This window comes from Beta vulgaris, chromosome 9 (genome assembly GCF_026745355.1).
Source record: "Beta vulgaris subsp. vulgaris cultivar EL10 chromosome 9, EL10.2, whole genome shotgun sequence".
NCBI lineage: Eukaryota > Viridiplantae > Streptophyta > Magnoliopsida > Caryophyllales > Amaranthaceae > Beta > Beta vulgaris.
The window spans coordinates 36,348,455-36,357,767 of record NC_079210.1 but is presented as its reverse complement, the minus strand read 5'-3'; positions in this window follow the sequence as shown (position 1 = coordinate 36,357,767).

Here is a 9,313-nt window from a genome sequence, read left to right as displayed (position 1 = left end):
GGTGGGAGGGAAAGATTTAGGGATGGATTTTGATGAAATAAAATAGGAGGAATTTCGGAAAGAGAATATACGAGCCATTGATTTTTTATTCAATGGTTGATATTGCTCAAACTCTACCTTGTAGAGTTATTTTACAACTCTAATATTGTTATAGCCTAAAGATCAACGGCTCTAAAAAAAAGGACACGTGGTTTCATCTAGCCCCTACATGTGTCCCTTCCTTGCTGCAGGAAGTACAGGGTCCAAAAGGCATATGGCTGAAAGTACAACCTTCTAAATAAAGAGTTGTACTAGCCCACCTTTTTTGCCCAATTTGTACTTAGGCAGCATTTTTGAAAAGCATTAGTATAAAGTGGATGATGTGTACTCTCCAATCAATGCTTGCCACATGTCATAATTTCATTGCTCAGTCAATCAGGTGTTCCCAAATTAGGGTGACCTCGAGGTACAATAATTATTTCAAACACTATAAATAGTCCTTGAAATAAGGAGAAAGGTACGTTTTTTCAGAGCATGATACTGTTATTCTGCCATAAATTTTCTCTCTCTCTACTTTCGCTCTCTAAAAGTTTCCTTTTCTACTTCTGACACCTAATTTAAGCTTCGAAGGGGAAAATACCACCCAAACCTCCAAAGCGGATCCCTTTTTGCAGGTTTGGAAGTAGAGCTCAGTTTCGGGTTAAAATCTAGATGTTGTTGCACAAATCTCCTATTGAAGAACCTATTGTTGGGAATAGTAGTATTTTGTGGAGTTTTGCACTACGTAATAGATACGTTCATCCATGAAGTATGACTTTGTTTTTTGTATACAAAAAAAATCAGAGTGCAAGTCATAAAAAAAAAAAGAAATCAGAGGGTAAGAAACTTTAATTAGAATATCATATTTAACATTTTTTTTAGGGTGGGGGAGGAGGTTTCGTAGCCGTATAAGTATAATTTTATCACCCTATAGTAAAATATTTATGTAGAGTTCGGTTCAACATGAAACTACTATCAAAAGGTGAATATACATTCAATCTACTATTATTACTCTACCAAAAAAAATCTTATTATATGGATTTGTTGGAATCATTTTAGAACTATTCCACAACTCCCTCTTATTCTATTTGTTGTTGTTGAGTGCAATCTCTCAATTATAGAGGCAAAATTCATCATAAATTCTCATCATTTTGAAGATATTTGTAATCATGTGTGATCTTATTAGATATATTTCAATGCGTATTCTCATAATACCAACTTCTTACGATCTGAAAATACTCTGATATAGAATTAGAGATATTTATATATTTATATATATATATATATAATATATATATAATATATATATATATATATATATATATATATTATCATAAGTGTACCAAATACTACTTGGTCTAATGGTAAGGTTTGTGTGAGGTTGTGGGGATCAAATCCACAAGAGGCATTTTAGGGTGGGATTATGTTATCTTTCCTCCTCGTGCTCCCAGTGAGCATTGTATATTATCTTCTTAGGCTAACATGACAATTCCTTAGAAACTAATAATAAGAAAATGTGTAAGATTTCTCAAACCCATGAACTTTTACTTTGTAAAATCACAATATTACCACTATTGTCACAAAATGTTAACTTTAAATTATACATTATTTTTATCTTCTTAAATTGCATGGAGCATAACTAGCTCGGACCCAATAACTAGTTAATGATGAAGAACGTGTCATGCAAGATGTAAAAATAACCATAAACAACAAACATAGATCGTATATGATATGAAATAATCTCCATCATAAAAAACTTTATATTAACTCAACAACGATATTATATGATACCTCTTATACTCCTGAATCTTTGTCTCTTTTGCATTTACACGCATTTTAATTTTTAAGAAGAACTAAAATAGAGACAAAAGTGGATAAGTAAATACAGACTCAAATTTTAGAGAAAAGGCTAGAGAAAAATTGTTTGCTGAAACATATAACAAATAGGATTTTAAGACTAAATAATAAGATTAAGGAAAAGTTTCAAGTAACTACCTCCTATAAAAACTATTTTCAAAGAACTACTTATTAATTCAAAAAAACTACCTTTTAGAAAAACTAAAAAAAAACTACCTTTCAAAACAAATTTCCTTTTAAAAATACTATTATATTAGATGATGGTCACCATTACGTTTGGATGTCTATTCTGCCATTGACTTGCACAAAGTAGTCACATAGCCTTTTTCAAACTTATTCCCATCATCTGTATGTGGCGTCACCAGCAAGACTTTTATTCCTTGTAGGTTCATTGGAGAGAAAAAGAGGGAAAAAGAGTCTTTGTCTAGTGTTGTGTTGTAGCAAAATGCCATTAATCAAAGTCTTTTTCTAGGGAAAAATTGATTCAATCGGTCCCAATTATGGTCACCATGAAAAAAATAGTCCCAACTTCAATTTAATATTGAGCAGTCTCAACTTTAACCCCCCCCCCCTACATTGTTGGTTCGAGTGGACTGGTAACTTGCTAAACAAGTAAAAAAAAACAAATTAACCTTATTTTACCGTTTTACTTTTTTTTTCACATGTTTCTTCTACCTCCTCTTTCAGTCTTTCTTCCTCCTCCCTCCTTCCTCCCCTTCCCTTGCCAACCTCCTTTTCCCCCTCCCTACCACCCAAACAACAAACACACAATTAAGCTCTTCCTATTTCTAATATGAATATCGCTTTTCTCTCTATCCTAACTCTCTCTCGGTAACTCAGTCTAGTGTCGTCGCCACCACTTCATTACAAATGACCTCCCGAATCCATCAAAAGGATAAAACCCCATCCTTTTCCTCCACCTCCCTGCCAACAATCACGACTATAGAAGTACTGAATCTCAGGGTGCTCACGAAAGTTCTCTCTCGTCCGCGCAAACTCCGTAAGCTTTCACCGAAAAGCTTAGGGGTTTTGCATACATATGATCATTATGAAAAAATAAGGCCTAGATAATCCAATTGAAATCCATAAATTAGTGGCCAAGGAATTAGGAATGTTGACCCTAAGTTTTGAAGATGACTTAATCACAAAAGACATACTTGTATAATTTCATGTGCGATGTTGCTAGGTTATTCATTGAAAAACAAAGAGAATACTTGATCAAAGATTAAAGAAAGGAGAATTAATCAAGATCGAAGTGAAGATGTTCCTAAGATGAAGAATCAAGCTTGGAATGAAGATTAGAATGCATTAGAGTGTATTATATTCTTCATGTTAAGGTCGAGTAAAGGTATAAGATGTTTGGTGTTGAATTCTCAAAGGAACTAAGTTTTGTTCCCATGACAGGAACAAATACTGGCATAGCTTAGGAACTTTAGTTGGGAACTGACTTAGAAACTAAATTAGGAACACCTGAATCCAATACATGTTAAGCGCCTAAGTGTTGTCAAGCGTTTGATGGAAATTTAGTAGTCCTAGTTTAATTTGGCCTAGATCCACTATTTTAGGGAATTGGTTAGGAAAAGATTTTAATTAGTTTATTTTATTCGAAAAAGATATTATTTTATTTTTAAAATCTTATCTTTCCTATTTTAAAATAGACCGATTTTATATTTTTAATAAAATCTGATTTTTTGGATAGATTTAAAATAAATGGAAAATTTGGATTATTTTTAAATAGTTTAATTATTCCACAAGTAACCACTTATAACGTAATTAGCACTATTACACGTTTTATGTGAGTTAGTTTGTTAGTGCATTAGCTTCTTAGTTCCCAATTAAATTTAATTAGTGGAGATCATGGGGTTAGTGGCTTAATTAGTGGAAAATTAATTCATGGCTACGTACTATAAATAGGCGCCTAATCCCAAGATAAATTTGTGTCTGACATAGCTTAAAATCATAAGTTGTCAAAGTGTTAGTGTCGTATTCCCAAGAGAATCCATACTTACGATCTTTTGATTTTACTCCCATTGTTTTTAGAAACTGTATTTATTTGTTTAAAGGGTTTGAGTGAACTCATGTAAGTGTGAGAAAGCTTTGAGTGGAAGAGAAAGGGAAAGAGAAAGGAACTTCGAGTGAGTTTGAGAGGAACAACAGTTAGAGGGAACTGTTGTTGGGAACTTGAGTTTAGGAACTCAGATTGTGGCCTTAGAGAATTAATAGGTTTGTAACAGAGTTGTTGGCCTATTATAGTGGAAAGTTTGAGTTAAAATCCCTTATGGTCGAGGTTGTTTCTTCCTAATTGGGCCTAAGAAGTTTTTCCTCGCTAAAATCTCTTGTGTTCCCATTGTGTGTTTCTTAGCCAGCTCTTAATTCCGCAAAAAGTTATGCTTATTCTCTCACTATAATTCACCCCCCTCTTATACTGCTCATATTATACAACAAGGAATCTTAAGATATCATTCTCCTCTGAAATCGTACAAAAAAGATCAAATTGACTCAAAAGCAAACGATGGAAATCAGAATCTCACGTGGTTTCGGGGGGCAAGGGGGGGTTTCGGGGTTTGGCAAGGGAGTTTAAGGGCAGGGGAAGGGTGCCAGGTTAGGGGAAGAGTTTTAGGGGCCGGGAAAGGATTTTTAGGTGATAGGCCGGGAGGGTGGCTGGGGCAGGGGGAGGGATGGAAGGGATGGGAAAGGGGTTTGTGGGACATGAAATAGGGTGGCGGGGGAAGGGGCTAGTGGGGTGGAAGGGGATGGAGTTGGGTGGCATGTAGGGCTGACAATTCCAGGCACAACTTGATAACACGACAAGAACCCGACCTAAAGTTACTGAGAGAAACACGAACATGAATGACACAAAGTCAACTCGATTAGTGACATTTATTTATTACATTTTGCACCTATTCTACTTTTTATATCATTTTGATACATTTGGGGGATCAACCCAAAATCGACCCGAAACCACACACGAACACGACCCACTGACACGAATTGCCAGCCCTAATGACAGGGGAAAGGAGCAGGAGGAGGAGGAGGGAGCAGTGAATGAGCAGAGAAAGATGAAGATAGAAAAAAAAATTAGAAAAGTCTACTCTGCCGATGGGACTACTATTGTAAAATACCCCCAAAGTTGTGACTGAACAATGTTAAATTAAAGTTAGGAATGTTTTTGCGAGGGTGCTCATAATTGGGACTAATTAAATCAATTTTTCCTTCTTTTAACCAGAAAAGTCAAAATAAGATTCTTCATCTAAGCCATTTGCTAGTTGGGTTGGCTGATGAGAAGTTTTACTTAAGTGATTTTGGCCCTAGTGAGGAATTGTAGTGGAATCATTACAAATTGCACGCTGTGCGCCTAAGTGCGAAAAAACAGTGCAAGCTTTGTTATGTCGAAACCTAAATGTTAAGTCAGCAACACTTTTAAATGCCCGTCTTTATCTTCTTGGGGCATATTCTCTTCGACGCAAAACAACTGAATAGAACTGAATTGAACTAAACTGATTGCGACTGAACTGGATTGAACTGAACTTATTGCAACTAAACTGTACTGAACTATATCGAGCTGGACTGAAATGAATTAAATTATAACTAATAGAATGATAGTTGGAGTTGAACTGAACTAAACTGAATTGAACTGAACTGATTGTAACTGAATGAAAATAAATTGGGGAGAACAGGCCATTGGTCACTTTTAAAAACTATCCTTTAATATCTTAATTAGTTAACTGTCCGGGCCACAAATTCCTCAAATCTGAGCTTTAAATGGTGTTGAAGAAGATCACATGATTGCAACACGTAAGTCAATGGCGGAATCAAATTGTCACATTTAACGAAAATTATGACCTTGTGGTATTTTAGAAGGGATTTGCTTTGAAGGTTAGATTTTTGAAAAAATAAATTAAAAGGTACTTTTAAAAAAAAGAACTTTTATAATTTTTCACTTCCTACTAATATAAACCCTTGATTTTAATATATATTAGTTTTATATGCACACGAAGATCGACCAAATTGAACAAATGATAGGTCAAAATCATGTTTTCACTGGGAATTGAAGAGGGGAGAACGAGCAGACATCGAACGATTAATTTCTATTTCTTGTGCGAAAATACGTAGAAAATTATCTTTAGAGGATGTAGAAAATTAAATTAATTTTTAATTATATATAATAAATTAGGATTTTTTGAATTGTTGACGCTTTTCTTTTTGTAATGCTTTTTTTTTAATCTTTTTTTACTTTTTTAATTAATTAGGTAGTTCTCTTTTCTATTTTTACTTTTTTTTTTTGATAATTTGTGTTTATTGATTATCTTGAAGGGAGTTACAAACTAGTATGGAGTTTTACATCTTGCCCCAGCCAAGAGGCCTCATACCAAGAAAGAACCAAATACAATCGTAGACACTTTTTTATTTTTTTTAATTAAAGTAAGTAGTTACTCTTCTTTTTTTTTCTTTTTTTTTTCTTTTTTCTATTTTTGGTGTACTACCCCTCTTGATATATAGAATAGAGATGGTTTAGATACAACTCTACTTTATAGAGTTTTATCAGAACTGTAGAGAATCCGGACTCCTCAAGCCTTCCCTTTTCATGTTCTTGCCTAGTTGCCTTAATTCAAAAAACAGATTTGTTTTTATATATATTTTATGAAATGTAAAAAAAGGGATTGACATCTTTTAAGCATATCTTTTAATTTCCCCAAATCTCTACCAAAGTTTTTTTTTATTATTAGGAAATTAAGTCATCCCAAGGCTAACCCCCACAAGGCTACTAGCTTGGAAACACCAACACATTGACTGGTAAGACATGCATAGCATGCTAAGGAATTAAGTCAGCCCAAGGCTAATCCCTACAAGGCTACTAGCCTGTCGAAAATACCAACACATTAACTGGAGGTAAGGATCAAACCCCTGACCTCAAGGGCCAAGAGGAAGCGTTCTATCCACTTGAGCTAACTCCTATCCTTAAATCTCTACCAAAGTTGATTTGTATGCTTTACTCATTCAGCTAATTAGAAAGATGTTTTCCACGTGAAAATCAACCTTTTATTTTAGTTTTTTTAGGGGATTGAAAAATCAACCTTAAAGTTGATAATAATGACATACAGTAGTATTTTCTTCTTTCCAGAAAAGGATTAGTAAGTTTTTTTTTTTTATCAAAACCGTTGTTGCTTTATTTAATAAAGCTTTCCGCTAATCTCGTGACGTTTTACCTTGCTGGTGTTTAGACCTCAACTAACCACACATCAATTTCACAAGTATGAAGAAATGGTGAAATATCATGGACCGGATTATTTTTTTTTATTATTTTTTTTTTTTTTTTTTTTTGGACATCATGGACCGGATTAGATACGGGAATAACGTTGAAATTTGACCTGTATTTTCACTATTAAAAGTCTGACCTGTTTTATGTTTAGTCCCCGCCAAGCATTGAAGTACTTCTTACGTTTTTAGACACGTTTTATTTTAACTTATATACTTATTAATATACAATTTTAATTATTATATTAATTATTTATTACTTATAAAATATAATATTTTAAAAATATATGTAGAGACAAATTTAATATCTTCTATGTTAACATTGAGTTTTATACATATGTTGGAACGAGTAGTTAAAGTACAGTTTATAAACAGTGTAAAAGTCAAATAGATATAAACACAAATAGTATATTTATTACTCTCTCTGTCCCAAAAATGTTGCTACATTTGCTTTTTCACAGTTTACGAGATGCATATATGAAAAAAATATAAAAATTATATATTTGAAAAATACAAATTGAGACGAATCAAATAAGATCCAACATGACTGTTTTTTCTAAAAGATAGTCAAAATTACCAAGTGAATAGTGTCAACGGTCAAAATATAACAACATTTTTGAGATAGAGGGAGTATCAAGGATAAATTATATTTTATGTAGCGGTTGTATCTCAAGGGTTGTATCTCAAGAATGTTAAAGTCACTTAGTGTAAATGGTGATCGTCTGAGGGTTAGATCCCTCAAATTTTTCATAATTCATATATATGATTCAACTTTACGTATATTAAAAAAATTAACTTGATTCAATCTAAAATTTTATTTTTCAAATTTAGGTCAGATTATGTTTCCCTTGGCCGAGTCAAATATGGTCTATTGTATTACTTAAAATAACAAAATCATTATTTTATGTAAATGGTTAGAAGAAAGAATTTGAAAGGAAATTGTACCCAACCAAGGGTGAACAAAAACTGTTTTAAAGAACCATCATTCTTTAATTTACTTGTTTTGTGATAATTCAAACATAAAATCTTTTATAATGTATTTTTAATGAATCACTTATGAACGACAGTAGAACTAATCGAATTGGGGTAAGATTTGTCCAATCTTACAAAAATCCACCTCCGATAGAATTGAATTGGACCTTACCTTATTTTGGATTTATTTTTATTTTTTTTTCACTCTCCATCAAGTCTTACTTGAATCAAAAGCAAATTGAGTTGCCATCCAAGTGTCGTAGTGCCAGAAAATGGCCCTATTTGTCACAACATATAACTGATATCTAACTAGTGGTAAGAACAAATTTCATTTATTAATATTGTAATTTAAAAATGATAACACCAAATACAACTTGGTTTAGTAATTACTCTTTCTATCCTAATTTAGTTGCTACATTTGCTTTATCACAGTTTACGAGATGCAACTTCAAACACCAATATTTTAAGTTACATATATGAAAAAAATTCTAAACATTATATATTTGAAAAATACAAATTAGAACGAATCAAACAAGGTCCAACATGACTATGTTTTTGCTTATGTATATGGAGTAAAAGATAATCAAAGTTATGACGTGAATAGTGCCTACGGTCAAAATGTAGCAACTAAATTGGGACGGATGGAGTAAAATTTTAGTATATGAACTTGAGGTCACGGGATCAAAATATATACTATGCAATTTCTATTTTATTTTTATTGTACATGGATTACACAAACTAAAACTCCCTAGGAAGTACGTCACGTGACACACTTCCTTGTTTAGCAGGAACGCCTTTTAATATATTCATATAGATATATAATTAGATTAGCTAATACTCCCTCCGTTTCAAAATATAAGTCGTTTAAGGTTTTTGCACATAGATTAAGAATTTAGTTAATTTTAATTAGATTTGCATGGATAATAAGAATTGACATTAAATATTGTATTGATAATACCAAATAACCTATAAGCTTATCTTGATAATATAAAATTGCATTTAATCTTACATTGGTATTGTAGAATGCCTTATATTTTGAAACAAATTCTTCTAGTTAAAATGCCTTATAATTTGAAACAGATGGAGTAGTTAATTGTATTTAATGATTTGACTAGCTAATTATATCAAATTGTTGCATGTAGATGTTTACAAGATAGTTGATATAGCTATTTAATTCATTGTGTAAAATAACCAGGGCATTGCAAAATGA